Source organism: Elephantulus edwardii, unplaced genomic scaffold (genome assembly GCF_000299155.1).
Source record: "Elephantulus edwardii isolate Elephantulus edwardi_28Jun2011 unplaced genomic scaffold, EleEdw1.0 scaffold00028, whole genome shotgun sequence".
NCBI classification, from domain to species: Eukaryota; Metazoa; Chordata; class Mammalia; order Macroscelidea; family Macroscelididae; genus Elephantulus; species Elephantulus edwardii.
In genome coordinates, this window is record NW_006399778.1 from 7,829,524 (window position 1) to 7,854,416 (window position 24,893).

Consider the following 24,893-nt stretch of genomic DNA (forward strand, 5'->3'; position numbering starts at 1 on the left):
AGACTTTCCCATGGCAATGCGCCTTTTAATTTCCTGGCTGCTGGTGCCATGACTGTTGACTGTGGAGCCAAGCAAACTAAAGCTGTGTACAATCTCAGTCTCTTCACCATCCATCCTGATGCTGCCAATTGTTGGTCTATTGGTGAGAATCTTTGTCTTCTTGACATTGAGCCTCTCAATCCATATTGTAGGCTGCAGTCCTTGACACTCTGCAGCAGGTGCTAGATTTGAAAATCATTAGGCTAGAACAAGACTGGATTGTCCTTAGATTGTTGATTAATGATAGCCAACCCTTTTTTGCATGTCCCTCTATCTTTATTCTCCACATTCATAAAGTTCTACACCTTTACCACTTCTTCTCTGCCTTTGAAAATGACTTCAAAGTTCTGTCTTCTGCAATCTCCTCACTCTCACCCCTCTTCCATATCATTCCTGATGCTCCTTTAGCAGCTACGTCCTGTAGAACTTGGGCACCAATGTGAGCAAAGTCCCAGTTTCTTAATCTTTCAGCATTTCCTCCATCTTGAAGCCTATAACTGAAAACAGGTTTTGTTACTATAATTTTAAAATAAACACCTGTTATTTATTTAAAAATTTTTAATTTAAATAACCCAGTAGCTCCTTGGACAGTGAGGAGGAAAGCCAGCAATTTTACTAGACCCTCATTGCCCCTGCCAGACCATAGTTTTGCTGGTTTTGAGCAGTTTGTAATTTCTCAAATTCCCTGCCCTGTGCTTACTCCCTATTTTAATTGTCTTTGTCTAGGGACTTTCAGGAGCTGTATCCACTTCCTAAACAACATGCCTCTGGAAACTCCATGAACTTTGATAAATGTCGATAGTTTAGAGGGGCTTCAGGCCTTTTATTCATAGGGTAGCTATGAGTTGTGCTCGACTTGAAGGCAATCAACAACAGTGACTTTCAGGACCCACCTGGATCCTTTCTTCATCTTGTCACATAATCTCCACTTTTTCTACTACCTCACTCTTCCCAGTTATTACCCTTTTCTCTTGCACATTCAGCTTCACTATTGAGTCCTTCATGGTGCAAATACATGGAGATCTAGTCTTAAATAAATAAAACCCACCTTCTGTGCTATTTTTAGTTACTACCTCTCTTCTTTTACTCCTAAATATTTTTTTTAATTGTATTATTTTTACGTGTACCGTCAAATCAGATCTGACTGGTACAGTAGGAGATTACCCCCTCCTTCTCCAGCAGAGCATCTGGTGGATTTGAACCGCATACCTCTGGGATTGCAGTGCAGCGTCTTGCCACTAGGCCACCAGAGATCCCTTCTAAATATTTTTTTTTCCCTGCACAGTCATTTATTTATTCATACAAATACTTTTTTTTTTTTAATTGTTTGATTGTTTATTCTGAAACCTGGTATTTGAGGACCTGACCAATTATGAACAGATCATTCCCACAAGCATCTGAGGTTCATCTGGCCACAAAATAACCTCAGGACACGCTTTTCTTTGAGGCTACAAAAACTCAAACCCATTTTGAATCTGAATCATTATGACTCTGCCTTTACACAGTACATATCAGACCACTAGTTTCAACTCTTGTTCTGAGTTGGTTTCTATTGTTGTATTCTAAGTCCTTGATGTCTTTTTTTTAAATTTTTTTATTTAGAATAGTATTCCTTAACCCTAGTCCTTTTTTTTTTTTTTTTTACGGCATTGAAGTCTATGGGGGAGAGAATAGTCTAAAAGTATTATATTTTAGGGCATTATTTTTATCGTAGGAATATGCAATGAGGGTTGCAGAGTGGATTATATTTGGGGGTAGGGGGTGGGGTTTGGGGAGGTGTGGGGGGATTGTGTACCAATGAGGGAGTTTTTCTTTTGCTTTTCAAGGGGAGGAGCAAACGGGGGGGGGGGGGGGAGAGGTTTGTGCGGGGAGAAGGGTGCAACAAAGAATGAATGGAATTCCAAAATCTCTGTAGATGTTCATTGAAATGAAAAATAAACAACCTAAATTTTAAAAAAAAGGTCTAAATACTTTTTAAAACTTAATTAATTTTAATGAACATTTACAGAGATTTTGGATTTCCATTAATTCATTTTTGCCCTTTTCTCCTTGCCCATCCCTCCCCCTTCAGTTAGCTCTTCTCTTTGAAAAGTAAAGAAAAATTATTTCATTGTATACAATCCCCCTGTTCCCACCCCCACCTCCCCAAGTACACTCCGCTCTGCAACCTTCATTCTGGACTCTTGTGATAACCATAATACCCTATTATGTATAGTTTTTAAACTGTTCTCTCCCTCATCTGTTTCAAAGCAGTATACATAATTTATCCAGTTTTTCTCAGTCTTACCCCAACCCTGATGTCAGTCTCATTCTGCAACAGTGGCACCATGCAGTATTTGTCCTTTTGTGACTGAGATATTTCACTCAGCGTTGTCCTCCAGCATCACCCATTTTGAAATATTGCATGAGTTGCTTGTTTTTCAATGCAACGTAGTATTCCATTGTGTGAATATACCAAAGCTTCTCTATCCTTTAATTAGTTGGTGGGCACTTAGGTTGTTTCCAACTCCTTGCTATTGTGAACAAAGCCGCAATAAACAAGGGTGTGCATATATATCTGCTTGGATGTCAGTTATGGTCTCCTTGGGGTATATTCCCAGTAGTGGAATTGCTGGGTCAAATGGTATTTCTATTCGCAACTTTTTGAGAAAGTGCCATACTGCCTTCCGTAGTGGTTGCACCATTTTACACTTCCACCAACAGTGAATAAGGGTTCCAGTTTCTCCACAACCTCGCCAGCATTTGTTGCTTGCTGTTCTGTTAAAATTTGCTATTCTGACTTGGGTGGGATATCTCATAGTTGTTTTGATTTGCATCTCTCTTAGAGCTAGGGATTTTGAACATTTCTTCATGTGCTTGTTAGCCATCTGAATGTCTTCTTCAGTGTGGTGTCTGTTCATATCCTGTGCCCATTTTTCTGTTGGATTATTTACCTTTGTCTTGTTGTGGTGGCTAATGTTAGATGGATCTTGGCTGAAAGCAGGGAGTACCAGAGGAATGTCTTTCTGTGCTTCATTGATTATGCAAAGGCAGTTGACTGTGTGGACCGTAACAAACTGTGGCCGACTCTGAGAAGAATGGGAATCTCAGAACACTTGATCGTGCTAATGCGAAACTTATACTTAAACCAAGAGGCAGTTGTCAGAACAGAGCAAGGAAACACTGCATGGTTCAAAATTGGGAAGGGCGTACGCCAGGAATGTGTCCTGTCTCCATACCTTTTCAACCTGTATGCAGAACAGATCATCAGGGAGGCTGGGCTCTATGAGGAGAAATGCGGCATCAGGATTGGTGGAAGATATGTCAACAATCTGCGTTATGCAGATGACACAACCCTGCTTGCTGAAACTGAGGAGGACCTGAAGCTCTTGCTGCTGAGGGTCAAGGACTGCAGCCTTCAATGTGGATTGAGGCTCAATGTAAAGAAGACAAAAGATTCTCACCACTGGACCAATTGGCAGCATCACAGCTTTAGTCTGCTTGGCTCCACAATCAACACTCTTGGCACCAGCAGCCAGGAAATTAAAAGACGTATTGCGATGGGAAAGTCCGCTGTTAGGGACCTCTCTAATGTACTGAAGAGCAACGGTGTGTCTCTGGAGACTAAGGTGCATCTGGTACAGGCCATGGTCTTTGCAGTCACTTGTTATGTGTCAGAGAACTGGACAATGACCAGGGAGGATAGAAGGAGAATTGATGCTTTTGAGCTTTGATGTTGGAGAAGGGTGTTGAGGGTATCATGGACTGCTAAGAAAACAAACAGATTCATCCTAGAGAGGGTTAAACCGGTCTGCTCCTTGGAGGCAAGGATTCTGAGACTTTATCTGACGTACTTTGGCTATGTTGTAAGAAGATAGCGGTCCTTGGAGACCTTGGGAAGGTGAAGAGGAGGCACAGGAGGGGAAGTCCTCTGTGAGGTGGATTGATTCAGTGACTGGGCCAATCAGGATGAGTGTGTTGGAGACAATGAGATTGGCACAGGACAGAGCAGAGTTTAGAGCTGTTGTACATAGGTTCACTATGAGTCGCAAGTGACTTGATGGCACATAACTACAACAACAACAATAACAACAACATTTGACATACCATTACCAAATGCTTTTTCCCAGTCTGTGGCTTCCCTTTTTACCTTGTTGGAGAAGTTTTTGGATGTTGCATAGGATTTGATTCTTAGAAGGTTCCATTCATCTATTTTATTTTCTCGGTTGTAAAACTCCTAAATGTTTTTAAAAAGAGTATTCTACATGCAGCTGTTTTATACTCACTCACTCTTAAATATCTTCCTTACCTTATTTTTGTCCCTAGCACTTTATTTTAAATTAATGCTCTTTCAGAAGACCCCACTGTTCATGAATGCAGGCGTATTTACAGTTTTTGTCTTCTCAATTTCTTTTCAATATTTAAATTGTTAATGATCTTACTGCTTCTTGAACCTCTGTTCATTGAATAGAAATTAAATGTTTGCATCTGACAACGTTTATCCTAGTAAGGCCATTTTGCCTGGCATTTGCCTGATTGTTGGACTCTGCTAATTCATCTGTAACCTGTATTGACTAGCAGAGAAGGGGTGGAGCAGATTGGCACTGTGCATATTTTAGTGCTCTGTACCCTGTGGACTTTTGAGTAAATAATTGATTTGAGTTTCCAGTCTTCTTTACTCTCTCTCCTCCTTGCCTTAACCCTGCTTTAGCTTGTATTTAAAATGGATTACCTTCTTCTGGTCCTAACTTTGTTTAAATTTTGACGATGACATAATATTTTGAGTAGAAAATAATGCTAAATAATTGCACATTTGTTAAATGATAATGGTCTTTGAAATCTTGTGCTCCCAAATTTTTTTATTCCTAGAGATTTGAGTCATTCTTTATAGTCAGATATTTATCACCTTCCTTTATCGGAAATGGGATTAGTCCAGAGAGGTGATAAGGAGGTTGGAGGCTCCAACCCTAGGCTGGCTCCTTTGGTCAGTCCTTGTTGTTAACTAGCTGTGCAAACATCTGATGTTAGGTGCCATTTAGTTGACTACTTATACCTATCCTGTGGGAAGCCAAACTTGATACCAAATATTATATGAAAACCCTTGTTCAGGAATTGAAGAAATTACAAATATATGTTAGGATTTCTCTTGTGGCAGATCTTAGAAGGTGAGCTGTTGGTTCCCTGCAAAACAGGAAACAGCAAGGGGCCCCCTACAGATGGAGTGTTACTTCTGTTAAAACAGGAAACAGCAAGGGACCCCCTACAGAGGGAGTGTTACTTCCATTGGCTTCATTTGCATTCCATTTTTTGTAACTTCCTGTTGGTTTTGAATAAAAAGAGAAGCTTGGCTTGAGGTCTTCAGTTGAGAACTGCTGACCCCCTGTTTTAAGCTCTCTGCTGTATCTCATTCCTGGCTGTTTGTCTCATTATTAATAATTACAAGTTTATTCTATTCTTTGGGACCCTTGGTCTGCAACATTCTGGCGCCCTGAATGAGGGACAAGGTGGTGGTTTCTCTTTCTCTTTTTCGAGCAGACACCAGGAACGGGAAGGGAATTCACTCAGGGTAAGTGAAACTTTCGGGAAAATTAAAAACAGGGTCATGAGAGAATCTTCACTCCTTGGAAATTAAGGATAGAATTAAGATTTCATGAGGATTCTCTCACCCCTTAAAGGGAAAATTTAAGGGAAGAAAAAGATTTCATGGGGAATATACCCCACCCTCTGAAAATGTATTAAAAATTCAGAGGTAGAATTGATAAGAAAGAGTCATGGGGGACGCCCCATCCTCTGAAGCTCAATATATTTCTCTCGTAAAAGTAAGAGAAAAGTGATTTTTGCAGTTGTTACAGTATGTATAGTGACATTACCGGTTAAAGCCGGTGGGTGGAGTGTGGTCAAATTTTAAAACTTGGTATTATAATATTGTCAGAGATTTACGAATAACACATAAAGAACAAATTCCTATTGAATTTTAGCCTGTATGGCCTTTAATAAGAATAGTAACTGTTGATTGTTTTAAGTTTGTTGTTTGTTTTCTTAGGTTTAATGTAATAATAGTACTTTGAGCTCATACAATTGATAATTTCGGTGAAATATGAAAAATAAGAGAATGAAGCTAGCTTAGGAGAAAAATCTTGATTCGTAAGATGAAGTAAGCAAAGAATAAGTTATAAAGATTTTTAACATGGATAAAAATATCTGAGTTAGTATAAACTTTTTAAAAATAGACTGCATTTGAAAGATGGCTAGTTTTTCTTTATTTTTGGTAGTCCGGAATGCCAACAGTAAAGACATAACCAGTCTTTCACAGCTGCATAGATAGATGAACCAGAAGTTTAGAAGAAGATAAAAGAGAAAATGCAACTTAGTTCTCAGAGTAGATATAAAGAGAAAAGTTATACCCTCTACTGACTACCCGTAAAATCCAAAAGGTTAGACTTTCTTAAGTGCTAAGAAACAAAGCTGTTTTAAAAAGAACTTTAAATTTGTCCCAAACTTATTGTTACAATTGTGGAAATTAAGACATTTCAAAAGAGACTGTCAGAAAGAAGGGAGAGTAAAAAATTCAGGTTTTCAACGGGCTACTGCTTTACCGAGAGAAAAATCAGAGTATGTAATCCAACATTTAATTGAAACTTTTAATGTGATGGGCCTTCCATCAAGTATTAAAACTGATAATGCTCCTGCTTATAATTCTAAGAAAACACAAGAGTTTCTTAAAAAATGGAACATTAATCACATTACTGGTATTCCATATAACCCCCAAGGACAAGCTATAATAGAAAGGGCTAATTTAACTTTACAAACTATGTTGAAAAAACAGAAGGGGGGAGATAGGCTATCATCTCCTCGAACTCTTTTACAAAAAGCCTTTTTTACTTTAAATTTTTTAGATGCTAATGAAAAAGGAGAAACTCTAGCTGAAAGACACTGGGTATTATAATCCTCTAAAGAATTGAATCAGCCTATATATTATAAAGAACCTCTAACTAATGAATGGAAAAAGGGATTTGTTACTAGGTGGGGGCGAGGATTTGCTTATATCTCTACAAGATCAGAACCGCTGTGGGTGCCCTCCAGAAATGTGAAACCCCGAGATGAGTCAAAAGAGGCCACACTTTGACAAGAATAAAGCTGCAGAGTGGCAGATAATACCAGCTATTGGGCATATGTTTGTAATACTCTCTTGTTAAAAATTGTTTATTGGCTTTATAAAGTTTTGGGTAATAATATATCTCTCTAGTAGATGTTTCAAGGATATAGTTTTCATGAAGATATCAGTAACAACTTCAGATTATCCTGATATTCCTCCCTGTTAGTTGCTTTATCTTTCTTAGAGAATGGATACATTGGAGACAGTGTTAAATAGAGCAAAGACTAGTTTTAATTAATACTTCCTATGGAAGCATCATTATTTGGAGCCTTGTTGGTTCCGCTCGTCAGCACAAAAACATCAAAAATTTAAGTTAGAGTAAGGAAGGCAATTGGTTTATAACTGCTCATGCTAATAACACTATCTCATGGCATGGAGGAGGAATAGTGGAACTGTATCCACATTTACAGTATTTTTCCCAAAATTATTTACAAAAAATAAGAACTGCATTGAAATATGTATCTCTTTAGATTGGAAATTATTGTACAATCATATTAATAATGTTACTATCCTTAAACTTAAAAATGTTATATTATTCAAAATTATTTGTTTAAATTTTTCCCTCTTTTAACAACTGGGATCTAGAGGGAAAAGACCAGAGAATGGCCAAAATTATTGGGGCAGCTATTGTTGCCAGTTTAGGGCCTGTGTTAGGAAAAGGAAGTCTTACTCATAAACAGTGCCACCCAAAGGTATTAAAGGAGGTCAGAATTGCTTCTACTGTGGAAGGCAGGGCCACCTCTGTCAACAGTGTCACAGACAAGGGCCACAGATAGGCAAGGGAGTAGAGAGGAAGCTCCCACTCATTTTCTTTAATTGTGGATCTGAAAGACACTTGGCCAAAGACAGCCCACAACAGGTCTGCATAGCTGACAGACCCCCAACTCTCAGCTGGAAACAAAGGAGGACGCTTCAATGATTCAGATCCTTCCAGAAGAGCCATGGGTGGGCATTAACTTGATGGTAAGAATATCTGTTTTCTGCTGGACACACGAGCCTATATTCGGTCTTAAAACCTTCTCAGATCCATCTCTTCTCGCTAGTACTTAGTTGTTGGAATTGACAGAAAACCTCATAAGCAGTTCTTACTTCACCTCTGCCTTACATGTGGTCTTCCTAGCTGTAAAACAATCCAATAGTAAATGGAATTTGATCCAGAACTTAAGAACAATAAATGACATGGTTATACCTCTATATCTTGTGGTTACTAGCCCTTTCACTATAATAGACAAAGTGCCAGCTAATAAGACTTATTTTAAGGATTGTCTTCTCTCTGTAACTTGATTTCTGTCATTGTTGGAATCTCTAATTGGAATATTATTGCTTTTCATTGTTGACTCATGTACTTTTAACTTGTAAGCTAAAATTGTGTCTTCTAGACTGCAGCAGTTCCATGATGCATCTTCAAGGATATGAACATGTATCCCAGAGCACAAGTGATAACAGTGCATCTAAATTCCAAAATAAGTCTCCTCAAAAGTATATGTGTTTCCTGTTGCCAAAGGGCCCTTCAGAGTAGTGAGAGAAGATCTTCACCCTGAAACCTACAGTGTCCCTTTTCAGCAGGAAGTAGCTAAGAGAGTCTGCTGCCCCATTTTCCTTATGAATCAGGGTGAGATCTCTCTCAGGGAGGAGTGATAGGGAATGGCAAAGGACACACCAAAAAAGGAGATTAATCAGAACTGGTTCTGACAAAAACTGGCAATGGGTCAATTAAAAGACTCTCAAGAAATATTCAACCTGAATCCTTCTGATCATATGGAGATTTTAAAAAGTATTTTTTCAAATTTATTATCTTTAATCTGTTTTGTCTGTTTGTATATGAAGGATGGAGAAAACCAAGATAAGCAATAATTAATTAAAGAAGAGAAGATACTAGTCTAGATGATAACATAATTATGATAAAAACAAAAAGGGGGGAAATATGGGAAGCCAAATTTTATACCAAATATTATATGAAAACCCTTGTTCAGGAATTGAAGAAATTACAAATATATAAGTTAGGATTTCTCTTGTGGCAGATCCTAGAAGGTGAGCTGTTGGTTCCCTGCAAAACAGGAAACAGCAAGGGGCCCCCTACAGATGGAGTGTTACTTTTGTGAAAACAGGAAACAGCAAGGGACCCCTTACAGAGGGAGTGTTACTTCCATTGGCTTCATTTGCATTCCATTTTTTGTAACTTCCTGTTGGTTTTGAATAAAAAGAGAAGCTTGGCTTGAGGTCTTAAGTTGAGAACTGCTGACCCCCTGTTTTACGCTCTCTGCTCTATCTCATTCCTGGCTGTTTGTCTCACTATTAATAATTATAAGTTTATTCTAGTCTTTGGGACCCTCGGTCTGCAACACTATCCTATCCACAACAGATCTGAACCTTGCCCAATCCTGTACCATCTTCATGATCTCTGATATTTGAACCCATTGACACAGTCACATGTCTCTACATCTTGTTGAGGGTCGTCTTCTCTTTCTCTGATCCTTTTCCCAGCGTGATAGCTTATCATTTTATCATCTAACCACTACATTTAATGTTTGGATAAAAATCTATACATAATAACTTTCTGATGTAACCAGACATAAAACAGTGTTTGTATTAAGAGGTGAATTTGCATTGTGTGTCATTACATGCAAGAGATGCACTGTAGTTATTAACCCCCACATGGTAGAACCATGTGGACATTGAAGCGGCCATGTTACATGGGCCATTATTTTACAGAAAAATATTACTGAAGTGTGAAAACATGGAAATATGAAATGCTATAGGCTCATTTCAAAATTGTAAGCTTGGAGGAAAATATTTAAGATATTTTTAAATATAAAAAATTGAGTAAAATAGTGAATACGATTGAAACAATAATAATACTAGTAATAATTGTTGCTGTTACATAGCTGGCCCTCCAGTGAGTTTTCAGAGGCAGTAAATCATATGGAAGGAGCCTGACTTTCTTTCTGTGATGGAACAGCTAGCTGATTTGAATGAGCTTTCGGATTAGTAGTGCAACTCCTCCTTATCACTAACTTAACAGAGATCCCTATTATGAATAGTAGTTAACTTGTAACATTTGCTTTTCATATACTATGTGCCAGTCAGTATCTTCTGTTAGTTCCTTTTAGACGATCTTCAATAATGTTGTTTTTGCATGAGATATTAATGATGTTTGATAATTTCCTTATTCTCTTGGATGTTCATTTATGGGAATGGGAACAAATATAGATCTCTTCCAGTCGGCCAGGTAGCTCTCCTCCACATTTACTGGCATAAACTGATGAGCATGGCTGCATCTACTAACAAATATGTCAGTTGGTATTCCAGCAATTTCTGGGGCCTTAGTTTTTGTTAATGCCTTCAGTGCAGTTCGTACTTCTTCTTTCATTATCATTGGCTCTTGTTTATGTGATAATTTCTGAATTTTTTCAGTGTCAGCTGTTTCCTTTTGGTCTAGCAATTACGTGCATTTCTTTTTTTTTTTTTTAATGCTTCCTGGATCATTCAAGATTTTGCCTGTAGTATCTCTCAGTATTGCAATTTAAGGCTTGAATTTGTTCAATTCTTTCAGCTTGAGAAATGCCGAGTGAGTTCTTGCATTTTTATTCTCTGACTCTAGTTCTCTGCATGTTTTGTTATAATATTTTGCTTTATCTTCTTGAGGTCCTCATGCAATTTTCATGTTCTCTTCTGACATCCATTTTGGTGTTTTCTTCATCCTTTTCTGTAATGACCTTTTAGTTTCTTTGTGGATGATAACCTTGATATCCTACCACAGTTCCCCTGGTCTTCAAAGCTGTTCTTGAGATGATTCTTAAATTAATCTGGGAAAAACTATAGGTCGTATTTTGGTTCCTATGGGTTAGTTTCTTTTTTCTCAGCTTCAATTTAAACTTGCACGTGATTTCATCTTCCTTGGATCAACAATCAACACTCTTGGTACCAACAGTTAAGAAATCAGGAGACGTATTGCATTGCACAAGTCAGCTGTCAAGAACCTCAAGAAAATGCTGAAAAGCAATGATGTCAGTTTGAAGACTAAGCTGCACCTAATTCAGGCTGTGGTCTTCTCAGTCACTTGCTACACATCAGAGAGCTGGACGGTGAAAAAGGATGACAGAACAATTGAGTTGTGGTGCTGGAGAAGAGTACTGAGTATCCATGGGCTTCCAGAGAACAAACATATGTCTTGAAGAAGGTGCAGCCATAGTGCTCCTTGGAGGCAAGGGTGGCAAAGCTTCATTTTTCATACTTTGGACATGTAGCTCGGAAAGGCGCTTTGTTGAAATAACCTTGGAAAAAGACATGCTTAGAGAAATGGAGGGTCAGTGAATGAAAGGAATACCTCTAAGAAGATGGATTGACACGGTAACTTCAGCAGTGAACTCAAGTATGTCAGATGATGAGGATGCACAGTATAGGGCAGAGTTCAGGTTGGCCATTATTGAATCATACTTGATGACATCTAACAAGTCAGTATCTTTGGATGAGATTATAATACTAATTCATTCTTAGACAATTCTACTTGGTAGTTAGTATCCAAATTTTATATGTAAAAAGACTAAAAAATTAATTAAATAACTTGCCTACACTAATAATAAGTGATAGATTATGTATTGAAGTTTATATGTGAAATTAAAGCCTCTGCTCTATATATGTTTGTAACATCAGTTTCTGAATGCATAAAAGATGGTGTATGGTGCTAGAACAAAGTGGAGTTCAAATATTTGTTGAATGTTAGACTAGATTATTGTGGGCTTTTTTTCTTTAAACCATGTGCTATAATATTTCCTTTACACATCAGAGAACAAAAAAACCAAAACAAAACCTAACCTCTGCTGTTGAGTTGATTCAAACTCATAGCAACCCTATGAGATAGAACAGAACTACCTTATGGGATTCCAAGGCTGAAATCTTTACAGAAGCAAATTGCCACATCTTTATTTCATGGAGACCCTAGTGGGTTTGAACTGCTGAGCTTTCAGTTTCAGCCAAGCTCTTAACCACTGTACTGTGAGGACTTTTTCATTGTACATTGGAAGTATATACATACACTCAAGTTGATTGACACAGATAGTATAGGTTTGCATTCCTTTCAGAACTGAAATATAGGATATTTGTATAAACTTGTGCAGGTGACTTTGCCTCTTGAGAACTTAAGTTTCCTCATCAGAACTGTGGATTAATTAGTACTTATAGAGTTGTTTTGGGGAAATAAATGAGATCTTGTCAAGGGCTTAGAATAACATAGAGTATACTGAGTGTTTTCTTCAAATATTTCTGTTACATATATAGTTAGGTCTGTGGTTTGCCATGGCAAGTCCCATCTTTGTTGTTATGTGCCATTTGGTCTGCTGCAATTCACAGTGACCTTATGTACAATAGCTCTGAACTTTGCTCCATCCTGAGCCTGTCTCACTGACTCTGACACACCTACCTCCATTGCCCTAGTTACTGTGTCAATCCATCTCATCCAGGGTTGTCTTCTCTGACATGTCCCTCCACTTTCCAAGCATGATGTCCTTTTACAAGGACTGGTTCCCTCCTTACACATGACCAGAGTATATGAGATAGAGCTTCAAAATCCTTGCCTCCAAGAAGAAACTTGGTTTTACTCCAAAACAGACCTGTTTGTTCTCTTGGCAGTCCATGGTATGTTCAAGACTCTTCTCTAGCACCACAACTCAAAGGTGTCTTCTCTTCTGCCGTTCTTAGTCACTATCATGTCTTATAAATGATACAATCAAGACCCTAAGAGCTAGAATAACATATCTAACAACTGTTGGCATAAGAACCTTTGCTGGAATCCCAAAGGCTTGCCATTTGAATCCACCAGCTGCTCCACAGAAGGATGAGCAGTAATGTCTTGTGCCTTTTACTGCCTCTGAAAACCCACTGGAAGGTCAGCTGTGAGTAACTAAATGGAGTAACATTTAAGAGAGCATTTAACTCCAGTCTGAAAGACAAAGGAAGGGCCTAGGTTTAGTGTCTTACTTGTCTCCTTTCTTGAAAAAGTAGGAATAACTTGGGTTTTTTTTGGAATGTGAAAGAAGTTCATTCTGAGCTACTCATTTCTTCTTCTGATCTTTTGTTCTCTTCCTGTTTTTAGAGATGTAGTGGGCAGGATGTTGCTGGGTCACTCCTGTGTCCTAGTCTAGCCATTTAACAAGCTGAGAAACAACATTTTGAAGGGTATTGAATTCGCTGGGAGCTGAGAAAACAGCTTACCTTTTCTATGTGGAAAAAAGAGGTAAAATGAGTGGGAGACATGAGCTACTAGTGTGATCTTTTTGCTGTCATGTGAGTTGTTTCGTGAAATTAACTCTAGAGTTGCTTTCATCCTAAGTTACTTTTCTGTAGTTGTTAGAGGCATTTTCTAGTTTGTTTTTATTTTACTCAAGCCTTAATGCTGCTTGATACTGCTCTGCTGTCAGCACCTCATTTTGCTGCGGTATATGCTGCATGATCACTGCATTGCAGTAACCCTATCGTGGTCCGACTTATCCTGTTCATCTAGCTCTGATGAAAAGATTTCTTTACATCTCTCTCTTAGGCTAGCCTTCTGTAGCATTGGAGATTTTTCTCTATTCCTTTGGAAAAGCTGAAGAAAACAGTTTTTAAGTAGGTTTTTTTCTTGGTCTGAATCTTTCCAGTTGTAGCCTTTTCGTCTATCTAATGCATAGGAACACTGTCTTGAGCAAATGTCTGTTGTTCAGAGGACTCCTGTGCTAATTAACTGCAAATGAAAAAAGTTTAAGAATGGATAAAAATTTAGTTAGACTGAGTAGTGATCAAGACGATAAATGAAGCAATATATGTTAGTGGAAAAACAGCTTTAGAATTAGGCAGACCTATATTTAATCCCTTGGTCATTGTCCAACTCTGATGCATAACAAGTGATTGCGAAGACCATGGCCTGTCTCAGACGCACCTTAGTCTCCAGAGAGACACCATTGCTCTTCAGTACTTTGGAGAGGTCCCTAACAGCAGACTTTCCCATGGCAGTGTGCCTTTTAATTTCCTGGCTGCTGGTGCCAAGACTGTTGACTATGGAGCCAAGCAAACTAAAGCTGTGTACAATCTCAGTCTCTTCACCATCCATCCTGATGCTGCCAATTGGTCCAGTGGTGAGAATCTTTGTCTTTTTGACATTGAGCCTCAATCCATATTGTAGGCTGCAGTCCTTGACCCTCTGCAGCAGGTGCTTCAGGTCCTCCTCAGTTTCAGCAAGCAGGATTGTGTCATGATAGAAGGAGAATTGATGCCTTTGAGCTGTGGTGCTGGAGAGGAGTATTGAGAATACCATGGACTGCTAGGAAAACAAACAGATTTGTCCTGGAAAGGGTTAAACTGGGTGGCTCCTTGGAGGCAAGGATTCTGAGGCTCCGTCTAACATACTTTGGACATGTTGTGAGGAGAGACCGGTCCTTAGAGAAGGACATCATGCTTGGGAGGGTGGAGGGACAGCGCAGGAGAGGAAGGCCCTCTATGAGGTAGATTGATTCAGTGACTGGGATAATTGGGATGGGAGTGTCAGAGACAGTGCGATTGGCACAGGACAGCAGAGTTTAGGGCTGTTGTACATAGGGTCGCTATGAGTCGCAAGCGACTCGACGGCACATAACAACAACATATTTAATCCCCAGCTTTGCTTTTTAATGCTAATATGACCCTGAACAAGTTACTTAATCTTCCTGAGCCTCAATTTTCTAGTCTGTGAAATAGAAATACTGGTAATGCTCAGTTCTTAGGCAGAATAATTTTAAGGGTTAGCTGAAATAATAATTCAGCATAATGCATGAGTATATTAATGTGAGCTGTTGCTAACTTCTGTAAATTGAGTTCCTAATTAATGATAGACTATTATTACTTGTCTCAAGTTTGTTGAGAATTTTAGATAATATAAATGTGTATGTGGACACACAGAGGAGGAGTTTTCTGGGATAAATATGAAATTATGTGACTCACACATAGTTGTTAGCCCTGTTGTGTTGTTTGGTGACTGTTGGGTAAGGAATTGCCCTGGCAAACCAAAGACAGGTGATTGAAGCTACTTTGCCGGAGAAAGATGAGCAATCTCCCTTCTGACTTACAGCCTCTGAAAACCTTCTGGAAGTTTAGCACTGAGTCTGAAAGCAACAGTAGTTGCTGTAGAGTTGGTTCTGACTCATGGCAAACCCATTTTATCTAGCATAAAAATCTTTAAGGTGAAAGATGTGTGCAAAAAGCAACTGAGGCAGAATTTTGAAAGAAATGAAAATGATATCCAAGTTATATCATTATCACCACCAGCTAACTTCATTACTTTGTCCACTATTCATTTTTTTTAAAAAATTATTTTATATCGGTTTGCTACAAAATTCATATGCATTATGCTTCATTCATGTTCATTGTACTTTACACAATCTTTTTGTGTTTGATATGATTATTCCTATACGTTGTGTTTTATAAAATTACTGTTGATCTATGCCTGTTATTTATTACCCTGCTTTTTCAGGTCCCCATTGGATCTTTTCTAATTCCTTCACCTCCTGCCTTCACCCACCAACTTCTGTTCTAGTAATTCCTGCCCTACACCCATCTCCCTGTCCTCCCCTTCACCTTTTGGACTTTTATACACATCTTACTAGTTAATCCTTCTATTTTTAATGATTTTATTCTCTATTTGTCTTTGTGAGACTGAGTTCACGCAGCATGTTGTTGTTAAGTGCCATCAAGTCAAGCATGAACCATGGTGACCCTATGAACAACAGATCTGTACCCTGTCCTATCCTGTGCCATCTTCACGCTTGTTTATACAATAGAGTCCATTGCAGCAGTTACTGAATCCATCTCATCAAGGGTCTTCCTCTCTTGCGCTGTCCTTCCACCCTCCCAAGCATGACATCCCTTTCCAAGGACTGATCCCACCTTGCAACGTGTCCTAAGTATGTCAGATGAAGCTTCAGAATCCTTGCCTCTAAGGAGCAGCCTGGTTTCACCTTCTCTAGGATGGACCTGTTTGTAACCCCAATAGCAGTGGCAAACAGGACAGCAAGTAATAAATGGTAGAGAGGTTGTAGAGAGATTGAAACTCAAATACTGTTTGTGGAACTGTAAAATGCTTCCACAATCACTGTGGAAGGCAGTTCAGAGTTTCCTTAAAAAAGCTGAGAACAGAAACCCCATCTGACGCAGCTATTCCAGTCCTGGGTTGGCTGTTGTACATACACAGTCGCTATGAGACTCAAGCAACTCGATGGCACCACCCCCCCCCTTTTACTATGCAGCTCTTATTCTGGTCATTTTAGTCATACCAGTAATACCTAATCATATATTTATACAGTTCTTTCCCTCTTCTGTTTCAATGCCTTGTATATTATTTATCCCCTTTTCTTAGTTTCCTCCAAATGTCCATTATCAGCCCTGTTTTATAACAGTGGCATTATGTAGTATTTGTCTTTTTGTGATTGAGATATTTCATTTAGCATAATGTCCTCAATGGTCACCCATTTTGTATAATATTTCATGAGTTCTTTGTTTTTCAGTGCTGCATAATATTCCTTTGCTTTTATACCACAGCTTTTCTATCCATTTGTTGATGGGCACTTGGGTTGTTTCCAACTCTTTTCTATTGTAAACAAAGCTGCAATAAACATGGGTTTGTATATATTTGCTTTAGGGTATATTTCCAGTAGTGTAATTGCTAGGTCTATTTCCAGCTTTTTGAGAAATCACCATACTGCCTTCCAGAGTGGTTGCACCATTTTACACTCACAACATTGAATAAGGGTTCTAGTTTCTCCACAACCTCACCAGCATTTGTTGTTTGCTGCGCTGTTGAATTTTGCTATTGTTACCGGGCTGGGATGATATCTCATAGTTTTAATTTGTATTTTTCTTAGAGCTAGGGATCGTGAATATTTCTTCATGTGTTTGCCATCTGAATGTCTTTGATGAAGTGTCTGTTTATTTCCTGTGCCCAATTTTACGGTTGAGTTGTTTACCTTTATCTTGTTGTAGAAACCTTTTCTGATTCTGTAAAATAATGAATCAACTCTTTGTTCTTTTCACATCTTTTGTTCTTAATACTTAACACAGTGTGCTGTAATAGTTTACTTACCTTGTTCTATAATAGACTATCAATATTATATTGATATAATAGATTGGTGTGTTAGATTGATATATTAGTGTGTTAGAATTAGTGAGACTGGCTCAGGATAGGGAAGGGTTCAGAGCTGCTGTACATGGGGTCACTGTACGTTGCAGGTGACACAATGGCACATAACAACAACAACATATTATGTTGGTTGTTTTTTACTTAAGCCTCTTGTTTAGAGTCAACAAGATCGTGGGGAGGGCCTTTGTGTTTAAAAGTCAGTTGTTATTATTTTGGAGGAACATTTTTCTAAGTGGAACAGCGCTGTTCTGTAAATAGGCTGTACTGGGGTAACCTGTGGTTGCTTTGATGCTGAACCTTGTGCCATTAAGGTGTCAAATACCGTAACTTTCACCCATGGTGGACAGTGTTTGATGGAGCACCCTGTTTAAGACAGGTTTGGAAGCAGGAGTGGTATCCACTTCCTAAACCACATGCCTCTGGAAACTCTGATCTTTGAGACACGACAGTAGTTACAGAAAGACAAAGACGTCAGGCCTTTTATTCATAGGGTCACTATGAGTCATGCTCGACTTGATGGCAGTCACAACAACAACAATTTTAAGAATAGAGTATTTCCATATGTCCAGTGTATACCTTGTGTCTTATAAAAAAGTGTCTTGCTCAATAAATATTAAATTGAGACCATAATACTTGTGTGCCTTATGCTAATTTTTCATTTTCTAACCCAAGAACATGAATGGGAAGTATGTTTTGGGGTTTTTTTAATGTAAGTTGAACTATAGTTCACGTTCAAGAAAATGATTAAAAATGCATAATTTAGTGATTTTATCATATTCATAGTGATATCACTATTATATAATTTTAGAATATTTTCATCATCCTCACAAAAGTCTCATGCTCGTTAGTATCCCCTAGCCCTTGACATCACTTATATTTCTCTTCTTTATTTGCATATTTTGAACATTGAATCGTATGGTATCATAGGACCTTTTCTGGCTGATTTAGCATTATGTTTCCAAGTTTCATAGACATGGCATCTATCAGTTTTTCCCTTTTTATGACTAAATAATGTGACATAAGTAGTTCAGTGCCCGATTACTGAAAGTGGAAAGGTTCATAGTTTTAACCTTTCTAGAGGTAGTTGAAAGACAGGCCTGTCAGTCTGTTTCACAGAGGTAAAGCCATGAAAATCCTACATAGTACAGTTGTATGCAGTAGCATGCAGGACTACTTTGAGTCTGAATTTTAACACCATCTGACAACAGCAGTATTTCATTATTTGCCTGTACCATTTTATTTGTTCATCACTTAGTTGGCGGACATTTGGGTTGTTCCTGCTTATTGACTGCATACTAAAAATAGTGCTGATAAGAACATTGGTGGACAAGGTTTTTTGTGAATGAATGTTTTACTTTTTCTACGTAACTGTATTTGCCTAGGTCATTTGGTAATTGTCATATGATAACATCATGATAGATGGAGAAAAGATTGAAACTGTCAACACCTTCATCTTTCTTGGATCCACAATCAACAAACACCCTTGGTACCAGTAGTCAGGAGATCAAAAGACACAAATTACAGTAGGAAAGTCTGCAGTCAGTGGCCTCTCTAGATTAGTTAGTAGCAGTGATGTCAGTTTGAGGACTGAGATGTGCCTGATTCAGGCCATGTCTTTTTAGTCACTTGCTGTGTATTTGAGAGCTGGGTGACAGAAGGAAAATTGATGCCTTTGAGATGTGGTGTTCTTGAAGAGTGCTGAATATCCCATGGACTATCAAAAGAATAAACAGATATGCTTTGGAGAAGGCACAGCCAGAGCACTCCTTGGAGACAAAGTTGATTAAGCTTCATCTTACCTATTTTGGATATATTGATAGTAGATGCTGTTCTTGGAGAGGGACATTATGCTTGGAAAGGTGGAGTGTTTATGAAAGATAGGAAGATCTTCAACCGGATAAATTGACACAGTGACTGCAACAATGGGCTGTAGTAAGTCAGAAATTTTGAGGATGGCAAAGGGTTCAGATCTGTTGTTCATAGGGTCACTATGAGGCATACTTGACTGGATGACACCTACCACTGATAACTGTAGGAGCTGTGGTGGGGGTATGTTCTGAGCTCACTAGCTGCTTTGCAGAACAGACATCATGACTTACTGATAAGGATTGACATCTGGGCAAATTATGAGGCAACTCCATTCTGTCATATAAGGGCCTCTGTTGTGATGCACATAAGAGCAACAATAACATGGTATTTCACTTTTTGAGAACTGCCTAACAATTTTCCAAAGGATTGCCCCATTTTTGTCTTCTCATAAGAGGGTTCATTTTCTACATTGTTTTCAACATTTGTTATTGTTCATCTTTTCCTTTATAGTCATCCTAGTGGGTGTGAAATGGTATTTCAATGGTATTTCAGTGTGGTTTTGATTTGCATTTTCCTAATGACTAATAAGGTTGAGTATCTTTTCATGTGTTCATTGCCATTTATATCTCTTCCCCACCCCCACCCCCACCCCCCCCAAACCCTTTTCAAATTATATGTCTATTTTAAATGAGTTGTTTTGGTTTTTATTATTGAGTTCTAAGAGTTCTTAATGTATTTTGCTTATTAGTGTATCAGAAACTAAAAACTATTTTTGTGCAGTTTGTAAATATTTTTTTCTGGATTTTTGGAGTGAACTGTTTGTGTGAAAAAGACCATGTCATACATTACGAGCTTATTTTGGCTGGAGTAATTACAATATTCTAGATATCACAAAAAATATGTTATACAGTCTTAGAAGCCTTTGGTTGTTTATATGAGAGGAAGTAACTATTTGACAAGGAGGTAGAGAAATTGGGGTTTTAGACCCAGCATTGCCACAACCGTACATTATGACCATAGTCTTCATCTATAATTTTTTTTTTAATCTGTAATTTTTTAAAGTGTGTCTGAAAAGGACCTGTTTGCAGGTTTACAGGGTTATAAAGGATTTTGAGTAACTGCAATGCAGTTTTTTGTTGTTGTTATTGTTGCAAATATTCATAGCAAAACATTGTTGTTGCCATTGAATAGGAACCTACTCATAATTGGCCTTCTGTCGAACTTATTTTTTTTATTATATTTTATTAATTTTCATAAACATTTATAGAGATTTTGGGCTTCCACTCATTCATTGTTGCACTATTCTCTCTACCCTCCTCCCAGTTTGTTCTTGTCCAAATGCCACAGTGCTTGTCAAAGCCAGTTCTGATTAATCTTCTTTGTCAGTGTATCCTTTGCCATTCCCTATCACTCCTCCCTGAGAGAGACTTCACCCTGAGTCATAAGGAAAAGGGGATGGCGTATTCTCTTAGCTACTTCCTGCTGAAAAGGGACGCTGTGGGTTTCAGGGTGAAGATCTTCTCTCACTACTCTAAAGGGCCCCTTTGGCAGTAGGAAACACATAGACTATTATGGAGATTGATTTTGGAATTTAGATGCACTCTTATTGATTGTGCTTGGCCGTACATGTTCATATCCTTGAAGATGTATCATGGGGGTGTTGCAACCTAGAAGACACAAATTTGACTAACAAGTTATAAGTACATGAGTCCAAAAATTATGGAAAAGTAAAAGAAAAGATTCTTTCATTGTTTTACAAACCCTCCCCCAGGTCCCCTCCACCATGTAGCCCTCGCTCTAGTCTCCTGTGATGCTTCTGTCGAACTTCTGAGGTTGTAAAAATCACATGAGGAGAGATTGCCCATCTTTCTCCTTTAGTGCTGCTGGTAGATTCAAACCACCAGAGAGTTGTGGCTGTTGGGTTGAGTTGAAGTGCAGCTCTATATAAACTGTACCTCTAGAGCTCCACAGCAAAAAAGACAAGTTCAAGTTTCTACATGTATATTTGAGTGACCCTGATGACGTTCTTTGAATTCTGCAGATATTCTCATCCTTTTTTTGAGTTCCTCCTCCATAACACACACCACACACAAATACACACACTGCCTTTCTAAGGTTCTATTGTCAGTTGATCCGCTTATGATGATGATATTGCTGTTATTTTGTGCTGTTAAGTCGTAGCAACCATATGAACATATTTGAACCTTGCCCTATCTCCATCCAATCTTACCATTTCTGAAATACTTGACCCCATTGCCACAGTCACTGTGTCAGTCCATCTCATCCAGGGTCTTACTCTCTTAAACTTACTTTCTGTCCTTCCAACGGGCCCTTCCTGACAATGTACTCACAGTATGTGAGATAGAGTTTCAGAATCTTTGCCTCTAAGGAGCAACCTGCAGTTAACCCTCTCCAGAACAGACCTTTTGACAGTCCGTAGTATGTTCAGTACTCTTCTTAAGCACCACAAGGTCTTCTGCTGTCCTTATTTACTGTCCAGCTCTCAGATGCATAGCAAGCAAATGAGAAGGAGAAGGCTGTGGCTTAGATGAGGTGCACCTTGGTCTTTAGACTGACATTGTTGTTCTTTAGCACTCTGGAGAAGCCTTTGACAGCAGATTTTCCCAGTCTGACTTGTCTTTTGATTTCCTGATTGCTAGTGCTAAAAATGTTGATTGTGGATGCGAACAAGATGAAGTTGTTAACATCTTCAGGCTTTTCTCCATCTGTCATGATGTTGCCTATTGGCCCAGTGGTGAGGATTTTGTTTTCATGATGTTGAAATACAATCCTTATTAAAGGTTGCAGTCATTGATCATTGAGGTAAGCACTCACTTCAAGTCCTCTTCAGTTTCAGTGAGCAAGGTTATGTCAACTGTATAAAACAGGTTACTTTCTGATGAGTCTCTGGATAGTCAGGATTCTATGATATTTTGAAATTTTGTTCTGAAGTTTTCCCTTTTTGATCACACTTCTTCTATAGAACTCTATTCAAAATAGGAAAGGGAGGAATCCATTGTTCATGGAGGGAATTAGTTACTTGTCTTTTCTGGGTAAATGGCTATATAAATTCTTTACCCATTTTAAATTAGTTGTCTTTTTATTCTTGAATTCTAAGAGTACTTTCTGTTTTGGCTGTTAGAAGCTATTGTGTGATTTGCAAGTATTTTCTCTTTGATTTTTTTGTAGGAATCTGTGAAATCCATTACCACCATTCCATATCTGACTCTGATTCCTGAATTTCCTTTTTTGTTCCAGATGAATAGTGACCAGTTGTTGTCCCTTAGATGTCCACTTGCAAGTTTTTAAGACTCTTCATCATTACACAACAAGCTAGAGGTAGAACAGAATCATTAAATATGTTACTAGGCCAGTAACTGGGATTTCCCATGAAACCTTTTCCTAACTAAACCTTCAAATAAAGGGACCAAACACTGAGGGTTTTTTTTGTGCACAGTCAGCTTAAACAGGTTTCCTTTTTTGTTATTATGGCTTTATCTATCATACATATTTTGCCACTGCTGCTTTTTTAGAGGTGGATAATTTATTGAGAGAGCTCTGGTGGCCTGAAGTAAGGAGCTGTGCTGCAATCTCAAAGGCATGCAATTTGAATCCGCCTCCTACTCTGCAGGAGAAGGATATGCAGTCTCCTCCAATGGGATTAAACTGTCTCTTAAAACCCTTTAGAGGGTCAGCTATGAGTTGGTTCCTACTCAAAGGCGTATAACAGCAGCTACTTACTGATAGTAGTTACTGTGGTAACTAGTGTGATCCCTGAACCATTACTGTAAATACACACTCATACTCATTTATTAATTACTGAATATTTTGCACTTAAAATAGTAGGGGGAAAGAATCTTATCTGACCATTTTGCCCATTAATCACATACATCTGGCAGTAGTGAATGTTGTGATGCAACGAGAGTTAATGCTAGCTGTGATGGTTTAAATTTTATATTAACTTGACTGGACCATGATTCTCAGTGTTGTGGCAGTTGAGCAGTGGTGTAGTCATCTTCCATTTTTGCATGACAATTTGGTTTCTGGAACTGAACCAGCTTGATACACGAGGTGTGTGAGTACTCTAAAAAGTACTCTCTCCCATCCCTGGTAGATATTGCTCTCTTTGTCTTTTCTTGTCTTTTTATGTAAGTGAGGTCATACAAAATTTGTACCTTCATGTTCCATACATATTGTAGCATTTATCAAGACTTCATTTCTCTTACTGGCTAAGTAGTATTCTGTTGTATGTGTATACCACATTTTGTTTATCCATTCATTAATTAGTGAACATTTAATTTGCTTCCATCTTTGTCTATTGTGAATAGTGCTACAGCAAGCATTGTTGGATAAGTGATTGAAACGGTTTTCAAATCTTTTTTTTAAATTTGATTTTTTTTATTATTATTTTTCACAGCTTTAGTCTGCTTGGCACCATAATCAACACTTTTGGCACCAGCAGCCAGGAAATTAAGAGACATATTGTGATGGGAAAGTCTGCTGTTAGGGACCTCTCTAAAGTACTGAAGAGCTGTGGTGTCTCTCTGGAGACTAAGGTGCATCTGATACAGGCCATAGTCTTTGCAGTCACTTGTTATGCATCAGAGAGTTGGACAATGACTAGGGAGGATAGAAGGAGAATTGATGCATTTGAGTTTTGGTGTTGGAGAATAGTATTGAGGGTACCATGGACGGCTAAGAAAACAAACAGATTGACCTTTGAGAGGGTTAAACTGGGCAGGGATTCTGAGGCTTCATCTGACGTACTTTGGTCATGTTGTAAGGAGAGACCAGTCCTTGGAGAAGGACATCATGCTTGGGAGGGTGGAGGGCAGGTGCAGGAGGAGAAGGCCCTCTATGAGGTGGATTGATTCAGTGACTTGAGCCATCGGGATGGTTGTCTCAGAGACAGTGAGATTGGCACAGGACAGAGCAGAGTTTAGAGCTGTTGTACATAGGGTCGCTATGAGTTGCAAGCAACTCGATGGCACATAACAACAAGAACAACAACAACAACAAAAATTATTAATTTTAATGAAAATTTACAGAGACTTTGAATTTCCATTCATTCACTATTGCACTTTTCTTTCTGCCCACGCCTCCATCCTCCCAATTCTCTCTTCTCTTTGAAAAGTAAAAGAAAATTCTTTCATTGTTATATAATCCCTCCTCCCAGGTGCACTCCACTATGCAGCCTTCATTCTGGACTCCTGTCATGACAATAAAACCTAATCACATAACCCTTTTAAACAGTTTTCTCCCCCATCTGTTTCAGTGCAGTATACATTATTGAACCCATCTTTCTCAGTCTCTCCCCAACCCCAGGGTCAGTCCCGTTTTACAACAGTGGCACCATGCAGTATTTGTCCTTTTGTGACTGAGATATATCACTCAGCATAATGTCCTCCATGGTCACCCATTTTGAATAATATTGCATGAGTTCCTTGTTTTTCAATGCAGCATAGTATTCCATTGTGTGAATATACCATAGCTTCTCTAGCCATTCATTTGCTGATGGACACTTAGGTTGTTTCCAATTTTGCTGTTACGAACAAAGCTGCGATAAACATAGGTGTGCATGTATCTGTTTGGGTGGCAATTATGGTTTCTTTGGTGTATATTCTCAGTAGTGGAATTGCTGGACCGAATGGTATTTCTGCTTGCAACTTTTTGAGAAAGCGCCATACTACCTTTCATAGTGGTTGTACCATTTTACACTTCCACCACCAGTGAATAAGGGTTCCAAGTTTCACCACAACCTTGCCAGCA

The 24,893-nt window shown here is 38.5% G+C and overlaps 1 pseudogene; it reads left to right on the forward strand.

Moving 5' to 3' along the window:
* The window catches only part of LOC102873183, a 45,120-nt pseudogene extending 22,734 nt beyond the window's left edge, over nt 1–22,386 (forward strand).
* Nucleotides 22,387–24,893: the final 2,507 nt, after the last annotated feature.